General features: G+C 44.6%; 1 long non-coding RNA gene across 2 annotated transcripts in view; it reads right to left on the reverse strand.

The window, feature by feature from the left end:
• Positions 1 to 3,150: 3,150 nt before the first annotated feature.
• LOC116598852 overlaps positions 3,151 to 25,116 on the reverse strand; it is a 30,205-nt gene continuing 8,239 nt past the window's right edge. Inside the window, exons 2-5 of one of the 2 annotated variants that reach the window (XR_004289177.1) lie at positions 17,642 to 17,737; positions 10,103 to 10,197; positions 4,525 to 4,714; positions 3,151 to 3,266 (exon numbers count right to left, since the gene is read on the reverse strand). This is a non-coding gene — a long non-coding RNA (uncharacterized LOC116598852). Of the gene's footprint in view, positions 3,267 to 4,524; positions 4,715 to 10,094; positions 10,198 to 17,641; positions 17,738 to 25,116 lie in introns of both variants that reach the window. The other variant, XR_004289176.1, reaches the window with a different exon arrangement.

Genomic DNA, 25,116 nt, shown 5'->3' on the forward strand with positions numbered 1-25,116 from the left:
GGAAAATTGGAGGGGGAGATGAACCATGACAGACTGTGGACTCTGAGAAACAAACTGACAGTTTTGGGGTGAAAGGGGGTGGGGGGGATGGGTGAGCCTGGTGGTGAGTATTAAGGAGGGTACAGATTGCATGGGGCACCGGGTGTGGTGCATAAACAATGAATTTTGGGACACTGAAAAGGAATAAAATTAAATTTAAAAAAAAGAAGGAGCAAAGAACTGAGACTATCCAAAAGGATGAACACCTTGGGAGAATACAGCACCTCAAATATCAGAAATTATAAAATTATGTCAATTTGGATGGCGAAGTATTGGATACAAGTTACCCAAATTAATCAATGAAGTGAGAACAGAAAACTCAGGATCTGGAAGTTGTTCATTCTCACCCGATTAATAACTTAAATGTCAAAGTTGAAACTTCAAAACTTTTAAAGGAAACATTGGAGAGTATTTTTCTGGGCTGCGTAGAGAAGGGTTTCCACCTAAAAGCCTAAAACCATAATTCATTAAGGAAAGTACTAATAGGTCAACTTCCCCAAAACCAAAATCCTTGTGTGCATCAAAAGATATCATGGAAGTGAGAATGGGAGCCACAGTGCCACACAACTCATCAATAAAGGACTCGTGCCTATAATATACAACTACTAGAGCCACTAGAAATTAGTAAGAGGATCACACCAAAACAGTGACACAGAATGCTTCCAGCATTCCCTTCGCCCATGGATACACAAAATGTATGGTTATGCACAGGTCAATTTCTTCTGACAGAAATCCAGAAATTACTTGAGTGATCCCTACATATCAGACAGCTGGGAAAGTACCCATACCGAGATGGATAGGAAAGACCAGAACACACACTCACCCTAAACCCCACCACAGAACTGTGTTAAAATTGAGAGGGGACTCCTAAGACCTGAAATCATTAAAAATTCTAGAAGATGCGGCACCTGGGTGGCTCAGTGGTTTGGGCTTCTGCCTTCGGCTCAGGTCATGATCTCGGGGTCCTGGAATCGAGCCCCGCCTCAGGCTCTCTGCTCGGCGGGGAGCCTGCTTCTCCCTCTCTCTCTCTGCCTCCCTCTCTGTCTGCTTGTGATCTTTCTCTCTGTCGGACAAACAAATAAAATCTTTAAAAAAAATTAAAAGAAATAAAAATTCTAGAAGAAAATATAAGGGATAAGCTCACTGACATTGATCCTGGCAATGACAGAACAGATATCAAGGTCACAAATAATGTTTTCTTCCCATTGGTGCCTGGTGAGTAGGTACATGTTTGCTTCAATGTTACTCTTTAAACTGGACATATGTTTATATATACTTTTTTTAGTAGGACATATTTCAAAATAAGTGAAGGGAAGTATTCTCATAACAACCTAAAATAGTAAATGTGGCTGATTTCCACAATAACAACCAAGTCTCCAGAGAACTATATTATGAATTAAGGAAATTTCTATATCTCTTTGTCTTATTTATTTCATACCATTAAGATACTCTGACTTATTTCTTGAGGTTTTGTTTTCAATTTCTCTTTCTCAAATTCACCAGTCCGTTCACTGTCTGACGCTTGAAATTAGGATCTAAGATGGATTCAGCTTAACAATTACTATTCTTCCAAAGAGAAATAGATGTGCAGATTGTCTTCCAAATACTGTCAGGATGTTTTCAGTAATCTTTTCATTAATTCTGAAGCTAAAATTATTTAAATGCCTTGAGCCAAAGGCATTTACTTGGCAAAATCTTTCAGAACCAAAGATAGCTTCATCAATGAGAATCACGAGGGTCCCAAGGCTCAGCGGCGCAGCTAATGAAGTCTGTTGGATATCACCGTGCTTCATGATGAGATAACGGATGGTCCCTAAGCCCTGGTTCCAAACTTCCTCTCATAGGACAAGATTTGCTCCTTTGGAAAAGAAGATTTGTGGTAAAATGGTAAAGTTATGTGGATGCACTTATTTTTTATTTTAAGATTACTTAGTAGAACCCCTACCTAGCAGACTCAATGGCTTTTCCTCATCACTGAATAAGGTGGAAAAAAGTTTTCTTCATGGGATATTGGCAATGAGATCTCATTATGATGTTTCTCAAAAAATCAGGGATAAGAAGGTACTGAAAGAGGTTTCTTTGTTGTTGTTGTTATAATTCTGTTTATTTAGTTGATAGAGAGAGAGAGAGCACAAGCAGGGGGAGCAACAGGTAGAGGGAGAGGGAGAGGGAGAAGCAGGCTTCCCACTGAGCAGGGAGCCCGATGCGGGGCTCGATCCCAGGACCCTGAGATCATGACCTGAGCTGAAGGCAGACGTTAACCGACTGAGCCCCCCAGGTGCCCCATGTGTCCAGAGTGGTCACAGGGAGGGTCAGCCACTCACCAAGAACATCTGCTTTAGTGACATGGATTCCAATTCTGGCTCATTTGGGTGCTTGTTGGAAATCGATGCTAGATCACAGGGCCACACAGCAGCTATAATCACTACCACTCTTTTTAAGTGTTTTGTAAGGCCAGTGTTTAGACACTTGTCTTTTTCTGAATGACTGTCCTGTTCCCTATAATAGTTATTCAGCAAAACCATCAGGGGACCATACTATCTGAGCACTGGGCTGTCCAGAGGGCCACATGGCAACATACTGGGGATACCAAATGCCGCAAAATAAACACGTCATGTCCACCAGGAGATTTCACTTCACCCAGAATCTTGGAGGCAAACATTTAGGTGATTTAATCTGGTATGAAATTCAAAGGGTGTTTACGGTAAAACAAAGAAACATTATGCTAGAGTAGTCACACTTTGCATGCTTTTTTAAAGATTAAAGTCCAGGCCTAAAATGACTTTCTCATTTGTTTCCTGTCCTTTTGGAGATGCAGGCTCCCAGACCCCTTCTCTCTCTCCTGTGCTGATGTACTACCTTACACCATCTTGTGGGGGAAACTTGGAGACATACACCCCTAGGTTATTCCAGGATTAGAAGACCCTAGATCTTCAAGAATGAACCTGCCTTAGCAGGTGAAGGGACACGAGTGTTGATCCTAATGGGGAACTGACTTGCTGCTTAAAAGAAACTTCCCTTTTCCTACATTAGGGATCATTTCAGTTCCAAAGTTCTGTATACCTGGGATGATGAATTTTTAGCAGGAGATGAGAGAAGCTTCTTACCTGAATGGTGGGCATGGAGAGAAGGAAGACATCCAGACCTTCCAGCTCTCCTTAGCCAGGGAGTCATTCTCCCAAGAGGAAGCAGGTCTTTATGGTAGAACAAATAACCCATGAAATATTCTGTGGGGAGAGAGGTGGTCTGCCTCAGTACAGTAGAGGTAAGCAAAGACTATATTCAAAAGAACCCATGAGGCAGGGAGTGGCAAGATGTGGCCAGTCATTGGTCAGGGGACAGATGACAAAGATGAGTGAAGATGGTGGCTGGAGGTCAACTGAAGGAGAAGACGGGTCTCCCTCAGGACGGGCACCAGCAAGAACCATCACCTACTCATTCAAACAAATTAGGACAAATCCAATGGTTTGGGGCAAAATTTGAAATAGCAGCACCCGTGTCTCAAGTTCCTCATTTCTAAAATGAGAAAATGCCTCCTTCGGGGGTCAGGTGGGTTAAAGAGATACTCCAAGTCATTGGGACGGCATCTGATATAAAGCAGACGCTCCGTAGTGGAAACCACTGCTCTTGCTTGTCAGAGACCCATGTTGACTTGTATGTTGCAAAATCGACCCAAGAGCTTAAGGATCTGGCTAGAAAAAATGTGAAAACGGTCAACAAGGCAGCAGCTATGAGCCACCCAGAGGGCTCTGTGACACCAAACCAGTAGGGACCGTCACCTGCCGAGTCTTGCATGGCCCAGTCCATAGACACCAAAGGATGGTTTCCATCTTTCTCCTTCCCAGCTACTCAGTCCTCAGCATCTCCCAGCCTTGACCTCCACTGAACCTCACTGATGTGGATGTCCTTCACTAAAATTCCTAGAGATCTGAGAATGGCTGATCTACAACGAAGTCTCCCTTTTATTGAAGATCCATGTCCATGGACCCACCCACCCCGGCATGCTCCTTCTTGCTGAGAAGGGCTGTCATATTTATAAGGGCTCCCATCTGTGAGTCCACATCTAAGTCGCAGTCTGTGCCTGTGAGTCCACATTTAAGTCCAGGGGCTGGTCATCAGGCCGCTCTTGTAATATTTCCTCCTGCCCACAAGGATGGTCTTGAAAGCCCAGGCTGGTGAACACCATGATCTTATACCAGTGCTTCTCAAACTTGCCTGGGGATCAGAATTCCCTGGATCTAGTCCCAGTGTGGACACGGACTCAACAGGTCTGAGAGTGTACAGTCTGAGGAGCTCGCGGGGGCTATTAATGCCACTGGTCCTCAGAGTCCACATCCAAGATCATGGCCCAGGCTAGGAGAAGGCAGGATGGGCCATGTTCCAGGCTCCAAGATGCTTCCTGAAGTCTTGAACTGATGTCGTCTATGAGCAGCTCAGAAATGCTCCCACACCTCCTACACTGACCCCCACAAAGGTCTGACTTACCTATAGCTTTTAGTCCATTTTCAAAGACCAAAAAGGCCCAGCTCCCTCATGCTGCGGGGGTCCACAGATGTGCACAGGGTCAGTGAAACTGGTGAGTGTGCGGGTTCTGTAACTGGTAAGGCCTGTCCTTCCCCCCCGTTTACAGGGAGAATGCCATGCGTAGTTCATGGAAGCACCTGGAATCGCGTGTCTGTGATTACAAAAGAAGAAAGTCAACTCCGGAAGGGATGCTGTACTTTGTCAAATGCTTTTTCAGCATCTATTGAGAGTATCATATGGTTCTTGTTCTTTCTTTTATTGATGTGTTGTATCACATTGACTGATTTGCGGATGTTGAACCAACCTTGCAGCCCTGGAATAAATCCCACTTGGTCGTGGTGAATAATCTTTTTAATGTACTGTTGAATCCTATTGGCTAGTATTTTGTTGAGTATTTTCGCATCTGTGTTCATCAAGGATATCGGTCTATAGCTCTCTTTTTTGGTGGGATCCTTGTCTGGTTTTAGGATCAAGGTGATGCTGGCCTCATAAAATGAGTTTGGAAGTTTTCCTTCCATTTCTATTTTTTGGAACAGTTTCAGGAGAATAGGAATTAGTTCTTCTTTAAATGTTTGGTAGAATTCCCCCGGGAAGCCGTCTGGCCCTGGGCTTTTGTTTGTTTGGAGATTTTTAATGACTGTTTCAATCTCCTTACTGGTTATGGGTCTGTTCAGGCTTTCTATTTCTTCCTGGTTCAGTTGTGGTAGTTTATATGTTTCTAGGAATGCATCCATTTCTTCCAGATTGTCAAATTTGTTGGCCTAGAGTTGCTCATAGTATGTTCTTATAATAGTTTGTATTTCTTTGGTGTTAGTTGTGATCTCTCCTCTTTCATTCATGATTTTATTTATTTGGGTCCTTTCTCTTTTCTTTTTGATAAGTCGGGCCAGGGGGTTATCAATTTTATTAATTCTTTCAAAGAACCAGCTCCTAGTTTCGTTGATTTGTTCTATTGTTTTTTTGGTTTCTATTTCATTGATTTCTGCTCTGATCTTTATGATTTCTCTTCTCCTGCTGGGCTTAGGGTTTCTTTCTTGTTCTTTCTCCAGCTCCTTTAGGTGTAGGGTTAGGTTGTGTACCTGAGACCTTTCTTGTTTCTTGAGAAAGGCTTGTACCGCTATATATTTTCCTCTCAGGACTGCCTTTGTTGTGTCCCACAGATTTTGAACCGTTGTATTTTCATTATCATTTGTTTCCATGATTTTTTTCAATTCTTCTTTAATTTCCCGGTTGACCCATTCATTCTTTAGAAGGATGCTGTTTAGTCTCCATGTATTTGGGTTCTTTCCAAACTTCCTTTTGTGGTTGAGTTCTAGCTTTAGACAGAATGGGAGAAGATATTTGCAAATGACATATCAGATAAAGGACTAGTGTCCAGAATCTATAAAGAACTTAGCAAACTCAACACCCAAAGAACAAATAATCCAATCAAGAAATGGGCAGAGGACATGAACAGACATTTCTGCAAAGAAGACATCCAGATGGCCAACAGACACATGAAAAAGTGCTCCATATCACTCGGCATCAGGGAAACACAAATCAAAACCACAATGAGATATCACCTCACACCAGTCAGAATGGCTAAAATCAACAAGTCAGGAAATGACAGATGCTGGCGAGGATGCGGAGAAAGGGGAACCCTCCTACACTGTTGGTGGGAATGCAAGCTGGTGCAGCCACTCTGGAAAACAGCATGGAGGTTCCTCAAAATGTTGAAAATAGAACTGCCCTATGACCCAGCAATTGCACTATTGGGTATTTACCCTAAGGATACAAACGTAGTGATCCAAAGGGGCACATGCACCCGAATGTTTATAGCAGCAATGTCCACAATAGCCAAACTATGGAAAGAACCTAGATGTCCATCAACAGATGAATGGATCAAGAAGATGTGGTATATATACACAATGGAATACTATGCAGCCATCAAAAGAAATGAAATCTTGCCATTTGCGACAACATGGATGGAACTAGAGCGTATCATGCTTAGCGAAATAAGTCAAGCAGAGAAAGACAACTATCATATGATCTCCCTGATATGAGGAAGTGGTGATGCAACATGGGGGCTTACGTGGGTAGGAGAAGAATAAATGAAACAAGATGGGATTGGGAGGGAGACAAACCATAAGTGACTTTTAATCTCACAAAACAAACTGAGGGTTGCTGTGGGGAGGGGGTTTGGGAGAAGGAGGTGGGATTATGGACGTTGGGGAGGGTATGTGCTTTGGTGAGTGCTGTGAAGTGTGTAAACCTGGTGATTCACAGACCTGTACCCCTGGGGATAGAGTATTATGCCTCCATCAGAAAGGATGAATACCCAACTTTTGTAGCAACATGGATGGGACTGGAAGAGATTATGCTGAGTGAAATAAGTCAAGCAGAGAGAGTCAATTATCATATGGTTTCACTTATTTGTGGAGCATAACAAATAGCATGGAGGACATGGGGACTTAGAGTGGAGAAGGGAGTTGGGGGAAATTGGAAGGGGAGGTGAACCATGAGAGACTATGGACTCTGAAAAACAATCTGAGGGTTTTGAAGGGACGGGGGGTGGGAGGTTGGGGTTCCAGGTGGTGGGTATTATAGAGGGCACGGATTGCATGGAGCACGGGGTGTGGTGCAAAAATAATGAATACTGTTATGCTGGAAATAAAAAAAATTAAAAAAAAAATAAAAAATAAAAAAAAAAGAAAGTCAACTCCGAAGAAAATTCTGGTTGTTAGCTATGGAAGAGTTCGGCTGATTCACTCCATTCTTCATCTCTTTTATCTTTAAGCAAAGCCGGCCCAGCCAACCACAAAAGGGCTCTGGGAGACTCGGCTCCCAGCAGGGCAAGAAGACAAGTCTTTTCCTCTTCACGAAAATGCCCTTTCTTTCAAAGGTATTTATTGGAGATCTCTCTTCACTATTTTCCCATCCGCCCTGAAGTTATTTTCCAACAGAGTGTACATATATTTTAATCAGCAGCATCTCAAGAGGAAAACCATCCTCTAATTAATGGCTCAAGCCATCGTGCAAAGTATAACAACAGCCTCATAGTCACAGCTTCGTGCTGACTGTGTGACTGCTGCCTGCGCGTGCTTATGTGAAAGTCTCCTTATGATCATGCCTGGATCACCAGCCTCCCCTTCCAACACAGAGGGCACCTGCCAGGAGGGGCCGGGCAGACCCCTGAGCTGGCAGAACGCCCCGCTGCCTGGGCAACAAGGAGGTTGTGCCGACGGGGGGGCTCCTCTACAAGCTGGAGATTAAGACCATGACAGGCTGCATTTAAAAATGCTTCGGGGAGATGTAACCAATTAAAGCCAAATTGTGTTGTGTCCAAGAGGTCCTACGAGATGCAACGCTCTCACTGTCTCCTCTTTGAGCCCGATGCCTGAGAAACAACCCCTGGCTTGTACGGAACACGAAATGCACAGAGAATATTGCCGCATAAAACATCAGAGGGGAACACCACTTCCTTGAAGCCTAAAGCAAAAGGAGAAGTCACTCATCCTGATAACTGCCTGCATTTCGAGTTCTGAGGTTTTGTTCAGGATGGAAGTTGGGGCATTTTGATTTCTGAAAATATCGCATGAAAATATTATTTATTTTGGTTGCCAGTTTCTGAATGCCCTATCCCCTAAATTTTGTGCCCACGCTGGGTACCTCCCCTTCATCTTAGCCGTGTCATTAGAGGGGAGATCATCTATTTAACTTGCAAGAAAGCTTATAAAGGCTGAGCTAATGACACTTCCTATGGAACAAAAAGAAAAAACAATGAGGGGTTTTCATGACTTGGGAATCAAAGCTAATAGATGTGGATGCTTTGCTGATTCTTGGAGCTGCGGTGAGCAGAGGAAACGCTTTGAACTCATTCTCAAAAGGCTCTTCTGTGTCGAGCCTTAAAACCGTCTTATAAACGGAAAGCCTTTGTTGCGACCTGACTGTATGAGATCTTAGTTTATTTGGTTTTCCTTCATCTTCGCTCATCTTCTCTACAGTGATTTGTCACTTTTATCACAGTAGAACTTTGAAGGCGCCTGACGGAAAGGCTGAGCACCATGTGTGGTATTTATGGGAAGCAGGCATCCCTCCCATGGAGGAGCCCAGAGCATCGCCATGGGCTCACTTTCCCACCAAAGTCCCCAGTCCCTGGGACACTGGACAGGCTCACCTGCGCATTCACGTGTCTGTCCCCTCTCCCGTCCAGTGGCAGGAGGAGTACGGGACGGACACCCTTACCTTCCTGGGCTGTTTCCCAAACAGTTCACATGAAATCGCTTTGTAAACCAGCCAGTGTCATGTTCGTATCATGGGTTGAGCAGGAGCTTGCCCGAGTGTACACAGAAGCCACTCCCCCAGACTGAGCCCCCAGAGGATACTGTCACGAAGGAGGCACAGTGTGACTGTGCGGACCGTCGCGGACCTCGCCCTCTCCACGCTGAGTCAGGGGAGAGCAGGGGCCCCATGGAGCAGAGCCAGTGCCAGGCATCCGTCAGGCCACCACGCCTCTCCCAGGCCCTCCCCGCTGGGAGGCAGATCCTGCCCCCAGCCCGTTTCATCGTTGCTTCTCACCGTCGCAGCCAGAAGAACGATTTTTAAATGTGGGTCCAACTGCATTCTTGCTCCGTTCAGAGCCACCGGGCTTTCCCCTCTCGCTCAGCACGAAAGCCGCCGCCATTCTTGCCACGGCCCCTGCGTCCCTCAGAACCTTGTCTCGCCTCGGTGCCTTCTCCCTCTTCTTCCGTTTGTGTCCTGCACGCCTGCCGCCCCGGTCTCCTCACCCCCCTGTCCCTGCCCTCCCCTTCGGCAAACTACTTCAGTTCTCAGTGCCTCAACATGCCAGTCTCTAAAATGGGCACAATAATAGCAAGAGTATCAGAAGATTTCTGTTAGGATTAAATCGACAGCCTGTCGAACGTTCAATATTACATTATCCTTGTCATACTTTTCATGGCCTCCATCTGATTTTCCCAAATTTCTGATGATTTGACTCCTGCAGCACCAGTAATCTTGGACAGGGGCCAGCGACGTTTCAGCTTCTTCCTACAAAGTCTCTGTCAGACCCTCGCTGCAGAGACTTAAAACTCAGAGTGTCAAATCCTCCCGGGTTCCCTGAGCCCCTCCCTGCTGCTAGGTCTTATGCACTTGTGGTCTGCCCTGAATTTTCTTCCTTACTCATTGTTTGGGGGAAAGTGGTTTTATATTTCTCAATTTTGTCTGAGCTTTTCCCTTCATTTCGGTGTAATGTCATTTTCCATCTTGCCTTCATATTCCAGTTCTTGCCCACAACGGATCCCTGCCCTCCACTCTGTCTTCCAATTCTGTCTGCAATTTTCACTCTGCCTTTTCTGTTTTCCCGTGTGGGAGCAAGGGCACATTTACTTAACCTCTCTAGCAATCTTGTGTTTGGATGGGGAAAGATTGGGTTTCTGGCAGTTCTAAATATAGAGCAATTCCTTGAAGGAATGCATGATGGGACCAGATCGTAATTCAATACAAGGAGCTTGGCTACAAGGTGAAGATGTTGTCACAAGGAAAACACTTACCCGCTCACCTGGTCTGAGGTGCTGGGTCAGAAGGAGTCCAGCAGCACGCTGACTCGATTTTAAGCTTCAAGCCGCAGATCCAGCAGTGTTTTGTTTTCTTGGCCTGGGAGGGAGACTGGAGATTAGGTACGAACTCAGTAATAAAGCCAATAAAGCAAGTCAATAAAGCCTCTCGGGGGGTGGGGGAGGGGTCCGGGGAATGTAGCGCGAGGGCGGGCAGGACGGGGTGGGAGCTCCGAGCCGGTGCCCTCATGCACATTCTTCATCTTTTAAAAAGGAAGGAAGGACTTGCATTTTGTGAAAGACTTTAACTTAATAATTTTAATACTCAAGGCTGAGTTAGATTCTTCAAGAGCACAATTGAATGGCAGTTTGCATCCACAGACGCTCGTACCTATAAGAAACCAACGGGTTCAGCATAAAATACTTCCACAGGGCATCAGCATCAAAACTGTGAGGACAGACACAGCAATGCCGAGGGAAGAACATGGCTTGGGGGAGTCTCACAGATTCAAATACAGGGAGGGGGACATTTGCAGGATTTGAGGAAGCAACCTTTGCTGCTTTGGTCCATTGAGCCAAGCTCCTGTTTTCTGGTTCTAACAGTGGACATAGTGACGCTGCTGAGGATTGTTACGGGAATTAAATGAGATAATACAGGGCGTATCTTTACTACAATGTTCGGCACATGGATGAGTGCCTGTATTTACTTTCTCCAACGTCTAACAAGTTACCATAAGTTTAGTGGTTTTAAATAACAGACATTTCTAATCTCACAGTCCTGTCTCTCCCAAGCCCAAGCACTACGGGCTGATTCCTCGCCTGCCTTCCCCTCCAGAGGCTTCACTAGGGAAGGATTCCTTTCCAGCCCACTCAGATTCTCCACAAGGTTCGATTCCCTGCTAGCTTCAGCTGGGGCTCACTCCCACCCACGAGGAGTCCCCTTCAAGGTCAAAGTCCATGACAGAGAACCCCCTCACACTGAATGTCTCTTACATTACATGGTAATACATGGTATTATTCATAACATGAATAATACCTGTGACTTCAGAAAGGGCTTGCCTGATGAGGTCAGGACCACCGGAATAATCTTCATTTTGGTTCGCTCAGAGGCCGAGGATGAGTAAGTGGGCACAGGAGTGTCAGCCCCTCCCATTCACAGGCCTGCCCACTCTCAAGGGAAAGGGATCATCCAGGCATATGGGGCCGGGGCCTTCTTAGAATTCTGCCCATTAAATAAGCGCTGTTGTATTTTGCTAAGGAGCCATAAATAAAGTAGATTGTGTTGGTGGGGAAAATACTAGTTGGTAAGGATTCCATGTTGTTTGGTGAGGCATTCCACGTGCTTCATGGGTTAGAGTTCCTGGAAACATTAAGGGACAGGGGCTTCTTAACATAGCCGTCCAGAGGGTGACTTAACCAATGACCCGAGAACTCTATGTGAAATCATGTTTGGCTTCAAATCCACGGAGGGCAGGAGAGGAGAGAGCATTTAGTCTACAGCACGGAGTTACGGGACGACCCGGAGGGAAGGACAGAGTGCGTCCCCCAACGGGGAGACCAAGTGTTATGTCACTCCACCCACCCTGCGACTCCACACCTCACGGGGCCACACACCTGCTGGGGCACTTCTCTCCCCAGGACCCATGAAGACACCCAACCATGTCCGTGAGGAAAAGAGCTGGAGTCAGGAGTCTTCCATTAAGACCCGTTATGTAAGGGTGTGCTGACCCCATAGCTTCTGGGGGCAGTTACAGAAAGAAGGGCCACAACGCAAATCCCTCCCAGTCCTCTCCCCTCCAACCCTCCCAAATCCCACTTGGTGGCATAAGGACCAGGACTCAGTAGGACTTGGCTGCTTTGCTCTCACACGTCCTTGTCCTAAGCCCTCCCAGGCTTGGATGGAACTCACCGCTCAGGAGATTAACTTTCCAAACTGAAACGCTTGACCCACTTGAAATCTATTTGTGGAACTTAGTGTTATTTTCATCATTGGACCATGAAAAATAAATTCCACAAATAGAGTCCCAAAACCCTCACCCATGATGAAATACCTCAAGTTTCTCAAAAGGTCTAAGAGTCCGAGGCAGCTGGGAGATGTGGCATTACCTTAGTCTACTTCTATATAATTTTTTTCTTTCTCTTTTTTATAACTGGGATTTATGACTTGAGAAAGAGGGATTGTTGCTCTGATTATTGTCCGTTTCCCTGGCTAATGTGGTTTTCTCCCCAGAAATCTTGAAAACTTTCTTTTTAAGTTGAAAGCAAAGAGAAATCATGATAGCTTCATCTACTATCATGAAGACAATGAAATAATAATAATAATCTACCAGCTAGTAGAATAAGAAAACACTGGGCACAACGAGTAAATCCTTATGTTCTTGACTCTCATAAAGCACATGGTTTGTCTCCTACCATTGAAAATTCAAATAAGTGGTCCTGAACTTCAAGAAGGATTTACAACTTGTTGATCTACTTACGGAGCTAAAAGAGTATTCTACCAAAGACTGTCCCTACTGTTAAGTAACTCATTGAGGAGCTACAGGAGACAGAAAATTAACATGAACATGACTATCACTAAGAACTTGTGAGCACTGAAGAGGAAGTTCTGAATAAAGGACCCCAATGAAGAAAAGCTCCAAGTATGCCTCAGACTCATGACTGACCCGGAGTTCTCTGGGAATCCACAACCACTGGGTTAATGGGGCCAAAAGAAAAAATAATATTAGCAAACTATCTATAGCCTCTAGATTTTTTTTTTAAACCAAGATCCTGTCCCTGAATGGAAGGATGGCAGAGAGAAGAGTTGAGGAGTCACTGATGCACAGACACGCTGTGAGGCACTTCCAGACACCGAGTCCTTAATGTCTCACAGCAATCCTGGGTTATAGAGAATCTCCCAGAGCCTCACATTTTTTAAAAGATGTATTTATTTTTTAGAAGTGGGAAGGGCAGAGGGAAAGAGAGAGAGAGAGAGATAAAGTATCCAAGCAGATTGCCTGCTGAGCACAGAGCCCAACACTGAGCTCCATCCCAGTGAGATCATGACCTGAGCCGAAATCAAGAGTCAGATGCTTAACCAACTGAACCCCCCAGGCAAGCTGAGCTTCAAAATTTTTAAGTGACTTGTTGCACAATTACTCTTGTGGTGTAAGAATTTGTGCCAAAATGTAGGAGTTTAAAACAACTTTTTTCCCTCTCTTTCTCAAGATATGTTGGTCAGGAATTTGGAAGAAGCTTGGCTGGGCAGTTCTCACTTAGCCTCTTGGGTGGTGGAAGCCCGTTGTCATGGGGGCTTCCACCCTTGAAAGGCTAGTCTGGGCTGGGCGCCAGGGTGGCTCACTCGCAGGACCAGCAGATATTGCTAGGTGTCAGCTGGGGACGGAGAGGGGACTGTTGACCAGGACACCCACAGAGAGCCTCTCCAGGAAGCCTGGTGCTCTCAGGACGACCAGACTTCTTACAGGATTTCCAGCCTCCCCCATAGCCTGTGCTCCACAAGACTGAGTAGGATACATAACCCTTTGTGGGCAGCTTCAGGAGTCACACGGCACCACTTTTGCCATACTTTATTGGCTGGAACAATCAGAAGCCCACCAGGATACCAAAGAAGATGACATAAACGTTACCTTTTGATAAAAACAATGTCAGGGTTATGTATTTAATGATCATACTTGGCTCAAACACAGCTGGTAAGATCCCACTCAAATGTATTGTAAACAACAAAACCTGTGATTGCAACTCGGTATACATAGTGAAGGGGTCATTTTATTTTCAAACAAGAGAAACTTGGTTCATATTTGACACATTGCATGGAATGATTCGGAGACCCAGTGTTTGTCACAGGTGCCCATCTCTTCAATCCATATGACAGATCCTACTTGAGTCACATGGTTAAACAGCTGTAACCAGAGAATCCACAGGGAGATGAGACGGGGCGGGGAATAGTGGGAAATGTGCACTACTGAGGAATCAAGAGAGTTTGCAAGGATTGTTGAGCTCCCAACTTCTTTTGCCGAGAACCAAGAACTCCTTGGTGAAACTTCTATAAACCTCACACAGGAAGAAATCAGCCTTGAGCGCTCGACAAACCTGTGTTGTCCAGAGAACCCATGGAAAAGTAAATTATAGGCTTTTTGATTTAGCGGATAAATTAATGAGCCAGAGTGAGAGTCACCATGTCTTCATCTATATGTTGATGATCAGGTATTTTCACTTGGTTTGGTCATTTATTCACACAAGGGCCGAGGCTGATAGGAAAAGTTTTATCTTCACTTTGGAGAAGAGACAACAAGACCCAGGAATTTTCAGTGACTCAATCCGAATTACACATGGAATAAAAAGTAGAGCTAGGACTCAAATTCAGACTTCCCTGGATCTAGTACCTTCTCCTCCTCACCACGGATTCTCCTGATAAAAACTTCAGGCTCCTTGATGGTGTGATAAACAGGCAAATTCGTCTCTACTGGAGGGTCCAACCTCTCCACTACTAAATCTTGGAGTAGCTGCCAATTGGAGCATTTTGGTTTCTACCACCGAAATGAAACAGGCCATCTTCATGTTGACTCTAGGAACCTACATGAATCAAATAAATAAAATGCATTAGCTTCGACTTCTCTATTTTTAATTTCTTAAGGAATCTTCACACTGTTTTCCAAAGTGGTTGCACCAACTTGTGTTCCCACCAACAGTGTAAGAGTGTTCCCCTTTTTCCATATCCTCTCCAACACTTGTTGTTTACTGTCTTGTTGATTTTGGCTATTCTAACTCTTGCAAGGTGGTATCTCAATGCAGTTTTGATTTAACTCTCCTTGATGGCTAATGATGATGAACATTTTTCCTTGTGTCTGTTAGCCATTTGTAAGTCTTTGGAGAAGTATCTGTTCCTGTCTTCTGCCCATTTTTTGACATGATTATCTGTTTTGTGTGTGCTGAGTTTGAAAAGTTCTTTATAGGGGCGCCTGGGTGGCTCAGTGGATTAAGCCGCTGCCTTCGGCTCAGGTCATGATCTCAGGGTCCTGGGATCGAGTCCCGCATCAGGCTCTCTGCTCAGCAGGGAGCCTGCTTCCTCCTCTCTCTCTCTCTCTCTCTGCCTGCCTCTCTGCCTACTTGTGATCTCTCTCTGTCAAATAAATAAATAAATAAATAAATAAATAAAAGAAAAGTTCTTTATAGATCTTGGATATCAGCCCTTTGTCTATAGTGTCCTTTGCGAATATCTTCTTGCATTCCATGGGTTGCCCTTGTTTTGTTGACTATTTCCTTTGCTGTGCAGAAGCTTTGATTTTGATGAAGTCCCAAAAGTTCATTTTTGCTTTTGTTTCCTTTGCCTTTGGATACAAATCTTGAAAGAAGTTGCTGTGGCCGATGTCAAAGAGGTTACTGCCAATTTTTCTATAGAGTTTTGACAGATTCCTGCCTCACATTGAGGGTTTTTTTTTTAAATCCATTTAGAGTTTATCTTTGTGTATGGTATAAGAGAATAGTCAAGTTTCATTCGTCTATACATAGCTGACTTCTCTTTGCCCTGTTCCCAGGAACACCAGATTTGGTCAGGCGGGTTTCATGGCAGGTTGAGGAACTGGAGTCAGACAGACCTCAGGAGTTATCTGTAGAGCCCCAAGTCAGATGTGGTGGGCTCAGGGTTGTTTCACATGTCCTCAGGTCCTTGGCTCAAACCAAAAGGTCCTCAAAACTTTCTATGCTCAAAATGAAAAACAAGCTCCAAACATTTGCTCGTGAAAACAGAGTAAAAAGAACATACACCCACATTTGCTTCCATTGGTCACGTCTCATTTGCCTTTTAAAAGACTTCTTCACTTATTTGTGGAGCATAACAAATAGCATGGAGGACATGGGGAGTTATAGAGGAGAAGGGAGTTGGGGGAAATTGGAAGGGGAGGTGAACCATGAGAGACTATGGACTCTGAGAAACAATCTGAGGGTTTTGAAGGGGTGGGGGGTGGGAGGTTGGGGGAACCAGGTGGTGGGTATTATAGAGGGCACGGATTGCATGGAGCATGGGGTGTGGTGCAAAAATAATGAATACTGTTATGCTGAAAATAAAAAATAAATTAAAAAAAAGAGAGACAGTATTCTAATGATTGATTGCAAATATAGTATTTTTTTCAGTATAATTTTTTTCAAATAAAATTGTAAAAATAGAAATAATAACTAACAATCATGTTGAATTCAAAATATTCAATCATATATTATCTTACTGGAGTTCCATTACCATCTCGCCACAGTACACAAATACATTTTTAAATGTTGCTTCAGTGAAGTCAGTAATATTCATGAATGTGGAAAACAAAGTTAAGCATATAACACAGTGAAGATCAATATTATATTACCATTTCTGGGAAAATGGCTCTGCTACCAAAAAGCTTTCAAGAAGTTAGTTTGCAACACTTTTTAACAGGGCAATATTTTTCCCATTATTATATAAGGTCATCAATGATGAGATGTCAAAAGTAGTCATCATTCTATGTCCCCAAAATAAAGAAAACATTATTAAAAATCAAAACAAAACAAAACAAACAAACAAAAGCAACAACAACAACAACAACAAAGAATCAAATGATTGAAATATGACTGGTGGCAACTTTGATAGCAACATAACCATCACTGGGAATTTCTTGAACACAAGGGATATATTTTTTTAATCTTAACCCATGAGTCCCTGAGAGTCTTGATTTGGTCAGCATAAGCCAGAACCGATCATCTACCAAACTACGAAAGACACAGGATTTCTTCCATGTCCTAGATCTCCTTTTCTACACCCACATTCCTTCTTCTTTTCTTCTCCTCTTATTGCAGGCCCATCCTTCACTGGGAAGACACTGTTTGCATTAGACATGTGCCCAGAAATGATGAGGAGGATGATGAGGACTGTGCCTTCCATTTATTGGGTCACCACCATTTACATGGTGTTTACTCAGTGCTGAGAGTCAAGTCGGGTTTTAAGCCATTTTGTGTAATCCTATCTGCCCTATGAGACTGATACTCAGTTTTCCCATCTTACAGATGATAAAACTGACATTTCCAGAGGGAAATAATTTGTCAGAAGCCCCACAGCTCATGTGGGGAAGGAGGAGACTCAGTCTCCTGTTCCTGTGACTTCTGAGTCCATTTCATTTATTATCCCAGTTAACATCACAATGGGTGGCTAAATCCATGTAGTGTCTGTCCTTGAGGTATTTTCATGTGTAAAGAGGACAGGCAGTAGAAAGTCCTTCTTCATGGAAATTTAGGAATTACAACTGGTGTGGCTCTTACAATAAGTAATAGGCTAATCCTTAAATATTTTTAAGTTTCTAGAAAAGGGCTTCCCAGAATCCCCCAAACCACACCACGTAGAGAAATGGTCTGTGCTTCTGTGACTCCGATGAGCATGAGGAGACCCAAATGATAGCAATGAGCTCCCAGCTTTCGTTCCTCATCTGTAAAATGAGGGAGTGAGACCAGGTCACCCCTAGGGGCTGTTCCTAGCCCTGACACACCATTTGTGAAGGATTGGTTACATGGAGTGGGTATGGTGAGCTTACCTTAGGGCTAATTGGTAACCCTGAAGTCCTAGTTTCCTCTCCTCTCAGAGCTCCAGTTTCTTGGACCTTATGTAAGTCTCCATGAGGTGAACGATGCTGTAAAACACAGTGAAGGCAATTCTTCAGTGAATGTCATTGCAAATTACAGCCCTGAAAGCAATTCATCTCTCAACCTCCTTTCCCAGGAATTGGTAGTAAAGACATAATGTTGTTTCCAGCCCCTTTCATCTTTAAAGCTCTTATGAAAACATTGAATTAATCTTCAAAATGTCACGAAGGGAGGCACAATCCTAGCGCTGTCCCTCCTCCTGCATTCTCTCCATTTTCCCTCGTCAGTCACGTTGTGAGAGGGACGTCAGAGGAGACCTGCAAGGTTGTTTGCTTTAAATCACATCTGACGGTTAATTCTCACAAACTTTCTCGCCAGGCACTCACCTGGTGTGGGGGATGATTTGGGAGTGTCTTCCAAGCCCAAGACCAAGGACTGCCCATCTGTCTATACATTTTATCCAACCAATGAGAACCCCAAGTAGCAACGGGAGTGGACCCGACTGATGACGCTTCATCCAACTGATGTGGACTGGACCCTGCTCGACCACCTACAGCTAGCCGGGCAATCAGACGACCCTCCTCCACAGCCAAAGTGGCAATGACGCTACTACAGTCTCAGCCTGGACTGTTTTCATGGGTAGAGTGGATAATGTTGGAAGTGAGAGTACAATCTACCTTCCCCATTGAGCCAACCTGCAAAACTAGAAAGATGAGGCAGATGTGCAGCAGGGAACGGAGTCAGGACATGGAGAGTACATCCTGGGCCTCCAACACTTTTCATTGCCTGGCTCCGTTCCTTGACTGCCCCTCTGCATGGTGTCTAGAGACCTACTATCTTCACTAACACCTGCAGCCTGTGCTTGAACAACCCGAGTCGCACACAACTCCCTGGACGTTTCTCCAACACCTCTCCTAACTCCCCATTCTTCTGGAAATCCTGGGATCCAGAGAAGGACTTGGGAGTCAGAGACGTTTTCCCTTCCCCCACCTGGGGGTGGTAGTGGGGGTGGAAAACGAGATAAGGTGGAGAAGATCTGAGTATTTATCTCCATTTTCACGCCTTCATTTGAATTCATTTCTCACTGACAGCACATGGTTTCCTGCCTCCTTTCCAGCAGGACCATCACAGACTTACATCTGTTCTCTGAGGTGCTATAATAGAAAAGATAACAACAACAAAATTCCACTGCCTAAATGACTTGCAGGTAATCATATAAGTAGAAAGAACAGAAATTTTAAAATAGCAATGATGCTAATATTTTCTTTTTTTAAAAAAGATTTCATTTGACAGAGAGAGAGTGTGTGCGTGAGTGTGAGCAGAGAGGGGCAGAGGGAGAGGAAGAAGCAGATTCCCCACTGAGCAAGGAGCCCAACATGAGGCTTGATCCTACTATCCCTGGATCACGACCTGAGCCAAAGGCAGATGATTAACCAAATGAGCCACCCAGGGCCCTACTAATATTTTCTCACATTTCCTAATTTGTGCTTTGACCCTTCTACTTAATTTAATCGATCCTTTAAGTTGTTAGGTTGTGCCAAGCCATGTCATAAAACCATGGACTGTCAGACTGAATCAAAAGAAGAACATCAAAATAAAAAATAAATAAATAAGAACATCATTTAAAGTGTATGACCCTGCAATTGCACTACTGTGTATTTACCCCCAAAGATACAGATGCAGTGAAAAGAAGGGCCATCTGTACCCTCAATGTTCACAGTAGCAATGTCCACAATCACCAAACTATGGAAAGAGATGAGATGCCCTTCAATGGATGAACGGCTAAAGAAGATATGGTCCATATACAGAATGGAATATTACTCAGCCAGCAGAAAGGATGAATACCCAACTTTTGTGTCAACATGGATGGTACTGGAGTAGATTATTTTAAGTGAGATAAGTAAAACAGAGAAAGACAATTATCATAAGATTCACTTATTTGTCGAACATAAAGAATAGCATGGAGGACATTAGGAGAAGGAAGGGGAAAATGAAGGGGGGTGCTTGGAGGGGAAGACGAACCTGGACTCTGGGAATCAAAGTGAGGATTTTAGAGGGGAGAGCAGTAGGGGGATGGTTTAGCCCAGTGGTAGGTATTAAGGAGGGCACGTATTGCACAGAGCACTGGGTATTACATGCAAACAATGAATCTTGGAACCCTACCTTAAAAACTAAAGATGTACTATATGGTGACTAGCATGACATAATAAAAAATTATTAAAAATAAATTTTAAAAAAGTGTACACAACAAGAAATAGCCCCTTCCTGGGTCCCCTGCCAGATGAGACTTGGAGGTTCTATCAATACAGCCAGCAGAATGGGGTTTCAGTTGGGAGCAGTGGCAGCTTAATGGAGTTGGGAGATTTAGTTCCCAACCCACGGCTAGCTTTTAAGATGTCCTTTGGCCTGGCCTGACCTGAAGTGGATCATCCCCTCCTTGTTCAGTCCCATCCATCTCAGAGGGGGGCCGAGGAAGCCGGGTCTGGCTGCATCACTCCGGGAAGGCTCCGGGTAGCAGTCCAGGGAAGGGTGTCAAGAACAGCAGGGAAGGGTGCAGGGAGCGCTACAGAACTGTGGTCTTTGAAGCCACGTTGAAATTCAAGCCCTGTCAGGGCTATACCCGCCCTAGAACATGGGTGGGGGGCATCAGGGTCCCACTGTCCCCAGTGTCTGAAATAGGTCATCTTGTCCTGGGCAGCAGAGAGCTGAGTGCCCCCCCCCCCATCCCGTGTGGTAATGACACGCCCCTTAAAAATACAAAGAGTAAGAGATTCATCTTCAATATTCCCTCCCCTCAGAATACACTCATTAGCGGACCTTGGCACTATGACATCTCAACCACTCACTCAGTGATCAAAGGTATTTCCTTTCAAGGAGCTCCTACTATGGGTTTTGTGGCTTATTCTTCATAGTGGTTCTGAATGTGATCCCTACATCAGCAGGAACCCCATTATCAGGAACCAGTTAGAAACGCAAATTGCTGAGTGTCCTACCTCAGATCCGCTAAATCAGAAATTCTGGGTTGGTTTGGGGTTGAGCAATCTGTATTTCCACAAGCCTGGCAGGTGATTCTGCTGCTGGGTATGGTAGGTGAACCCTTGCGTGCTCCGGAGTCCAGACACTCCAGACAGGAGGTCTAGTTCACCTCATCCCTGGAAATGAGATTCTTCCAGTTCAGCCGTACAACCATGAGCTCTACCGGAGCCAATGGCGAAAGGTAAGACCAATAAATCAATTCTGTCTTTATTTAAAATTTGGATATTTTGTCCATTGTAAATTTTGGTCCTTCCTTTTGAGAATATCTGTCCTTATTCCTGAGGGTTTTGGTGATCCCTTTAATTTTGTGCCTGGAAGAAATGCCTCACTTGCAGACCCTGGTCCTGCCCTTTGAGAAGCCATTCAGTCAGCCTAAGGCCCTTGTGGTCCTGAGAGATAGCAGGACAGGGGTTCTAGAAGTGGGTGTGGAGGGCTCCCACGTCCTCCCCTTGGGAACGGAAGTGGGTGCTCGAACACTGCGGCCAGCCCTCAGCTGTGGGCAGTCGGGATGGACTACTGTTTGTTGAATTGCATGGTCAAATCTTTTTTCAATTTCAGGGATCGAAACAATACTTTCCGGAGTGGTCCTACGGTGGGCAGTCGGGATGGACTACTGTTGAATTGCATGGTCAGATCTTTTTTCAATTTCAGGGATCGAAACAATACTTTCCGGAGTGGTCCTACGATGTCTCTTCTCATAAGCATGTTTCAACCAGAGGTGACGACTCATTTATTTGCTTCTGAGCGAACCCATGTTAATCAGGATGAACTAGCTTGATTTAACGCTGGTGCCATGTGTACCCAGAGTTATGTTCCCTCTTCTCCTCCTGTCACGGTGGATTCATCACTGAACTGTGACAAGAGGGAGGTAATTCTCTCTGCAGGTCTGGAGCTCACGCCACCTGTGGTTTTGTCTACAAAAGGGCAGAGAGCGGAGGAAAAGGCCTGACACTGGAGGGCCCTCTGCAACCACCACCTGCTTCCCCATCTCCCTTCTGGTCACTCCTTTTTCATTTAAACTGCAAGAACAGAAAGGGCTATCCAAAAGCTGTGCATATAAGAGTTATGATTTAATTAAGTGAAATCGATAAGTCCCCATAAGTTTTTGTTTTGGAAGAGGTACAAGTTCCTTGTCATCTCCAGGCCCTGACGATTCTGAGCCCACTCACTCGCTGAACAACAAACACTGATCCAAGCTCTAGCTCCAGAGACACGGCCTCCTCTATACATCCAGCCATCCATCTGTGTAGTGTCTGCGGGGAGGGCCCTGCTGAGGCGGTCACTGGGCTAGGACGAGACATGTGAAGGGTCTGCACGCTCTGGACAAGCGGAGGGCAGGAGCACCACCCAGGTCTTGCCATATGTGCTGCTGAAGGCCATGTAGTAGGGGTAGGGAAAGTCCAAGATGAAGGCTTCACAGAACCAAGAAGGAAACATCTCCATCCGGCAGTATCCTGTCTCCCTTTATTGACGTTGCGCTCGCCGCAGAGCTGAAACGCCTGCAGTCCTGCTCCGTCACCACACAGCAGGTAATGCACGACAGATTTGGAGATGAAAAGCAACAGATAGACAGGTATTACAGTCCCCACTTTAGTGACTCACCGTCCTGCCCACATGCTACACACGTTCTGCATAGCGTTTAAACAAGTCTGTTCTTCTACCCTCGTAAGATACAGTTATCCTGACAAGTGAAGAATTGTCACCCTTTCCCCAAAAGTCAGCAAGTACACAGCCCCAAAACTCATTCAGGTCTGGCTGCATTAATGACTCCCAAATTCCATCACATTCTCACTGAGTATTTTGTTAATGAGTACATTTCAAAATTAACCCAGAACTACCTGTATGTAAAATTTTAAAAATGGGCAAAGGAGAAGAAAGTTATTAATCTATATGAGTGAGCACTTATAACCAGCAAATAAAAAACATGCAAGGCTCCTATATATCTTGTTCCTGTAACTGATTACAAGACTCTAGTGGATATTCAATCATCCTTTTTATTTCTCACTATGACTTCTGTATTTCTCCCATCCTCAGCCAGAATCTCAGCTGATTTGGGTTATTTACCAGATGGAAGGTCCCTAAAATTAATCCCCAAGGTGCCTACGTTATCGACTGGCTTATCTCTTTATGATGCTGTCATTTTCATTAACTTTTTCTATTGGGTATGGAAGTACCAAGAGACACTCCAGAGAGTCCACTGGATTGAAAACAAAATCCTCCTTGGCCTCTCTGTGCTACAGCAATCCAGTTTCCCCTTGGTGTTCAAGATCAGTGACACCAACAAATACAGGAACTCTTCCACCTACTTGTTGGAGCAGCGTAAGGATCCTGAAATGGTCAGGTAGAAGTCTCATCTTCCAGTTCAGGGGAAACACCATTGTTCCTTTGGTGGAAGAATTCCCCTGTGAAGTACTAAGTACTAAGTGAAGTACTAAGACATCCAAACCCACAGAGCTCCAAGTTTCTTGGTAAACAGAAATTCCATGAATGGGTATCACAGTGAGAAGAGCCATCCGCATTCCTTGATTCCTGAAATTAATACTCTTAGAGCAGAACTGACAGCCCTGATGCAGGACCGTAGAGTTATACTGGTTATCCTGCCAAGTAAAAGCCAAGCTTGTTATGTGTTCCTTCCATATTGGGGTGGAAATGAAGGCATTGGCACGGCCACTGGCTTCATACCAAGCATCAGAGCTCTGGTCGCTTCATTCCAGTAGAGATGACACATCTGAGACAGCGGCAGGGACTGGAGTCACCATCTGAGTATGCTTGCAATAGCCTCTGGCCATTCTCCAAGAGCCATCTGACTTCATCATAGGCCTCATGGAGAGTTAAATGGGAATGTGATAGATAGCATCATCCCATATATTTTTTCAAATCTTCGATGGCGACATGAGTCTGCAGTTTTTCTAGAGATGGGGTATTGCTTCTGGTCCACAGTCTTGATCAGGAGAGGACATTCTAGGGACTTTCACTTAGTCATTGTGGCCATGACGACAGCCCATGGCCAGAGACTTAGTTTGGGCAAACAAAGCCCACTGTGAGTCATTTTGGAAGTAAGGCTCTATTCTTTCATTGGTTCCAGTCCCCACTTTGACTGTGGAGTCATAGTGGCATCAACTAACATCATTTAGGAATGATGACTTCATACTCCCTGAAAGATCATTGCATTAGACCCTCTCACTCTTATCAATGCCTACAGGATTCTTTTTGCAGTCGGTGTTTGTAACAATGGCACAGTGTCCTTCCTCAACTTACTTGGCCTCTCTGGGTCTGTGAACTGACTAAGGTCTGGAAACCCACTGAGGGGCCACGATTCTTCACTGTGATGACTCAAGGCAAGGTTTTAGCTCCAGATCTAGAAAACATACTAGTGGGTTACCAATCTATTTCATTGCTAGAGCCACTATGATCAATTTGCTTCCTGTAGGCTATCCTTGTAAAGCATCTTGGTTGCTGGTACATTTATGCTATGCTTGGTGGTAAATATTTTTATTTTATCTGTGTAGCTAAGTGCTGCACTTGCTACCATGCTTAGAATTCACTCCTGCCCATCTTCCCCAGACTTTACAATTCTTTTAGTGTACAAGCTATTTTCTCTTGGGTTATAGTATGTCCTAGCCCCTTAGCACATGGTGAGATCTAATCCTGGGTTTAGCAGCAACAGAGTATGTTCATGGTGTGTCTGGAGAGAAATGAGAATCCACTTCCAAGGCTTGCCTGAGGGGAGTTATCACAGGGCTTCCAAGCAAGGACAGGCTCTCCTCCTCAGACAATGGAGAAAAGGCTGATGCTTTTGGTTCAGGGAGGCTCAGAATGACATGGGGATTCAACATCAGCTTTATTGGGGTCCAACCGATTGTTTCCATTTGAAGTTCCATGGTTGTGTTCTTTCCTAACTAATGTCCTAAATGTCACATGAGACGCTTGATGAGACTGTGAATCTAAGTATCACTATAATTCAGCAACCCACAAAAGTAAATGTTGTACTTTATTTCCAGCAGTATTAGCCCTGCGGCTGTAAGAGAAAGGAGATCTTTTCAAGGCTGTCATGGAAGCTCTCAGCCACTTAAGCTTGAAGTTAGAGGGACTGAGTGTGTCATTTTCTTTTTGTAAACGCTCAAGTGCACTGAAAAAAATCAATCCCAAATCACAGTCCTTGCAGTCATCGTCTCGCCCGTAAGAGTCAAGAGCAGCAGCCCACTTGGGCTCCCAAAGCACTCACTTCACTTGACACTTCATCAAAATCAAACACAGGTTATTGCGTGATTAATTACAAAGCTGCCCTGTGACAAGGGTTACTAGCATCCTGTGCCCCGCTGTCAGGGAGCTTAGCACTTCAGCAGAAGGACATGACCAAAGCACTTCCCAAACCCCATCTGTGGGGGAT

This window comes from Mustela erminea, chromosome 9 (genome assembly GCF_009829155.1).
Source record: "Mustela erminea isolate mMusErm1 chromosome 9, mMusErm1.Pri, whole genome shotgun sequence".
Lineage (NCBI taxonomy): Eukaryota > Metazoa > Chordata > Mammalia > Carnivora > Mustelidae > Mustela > Mustela erminea.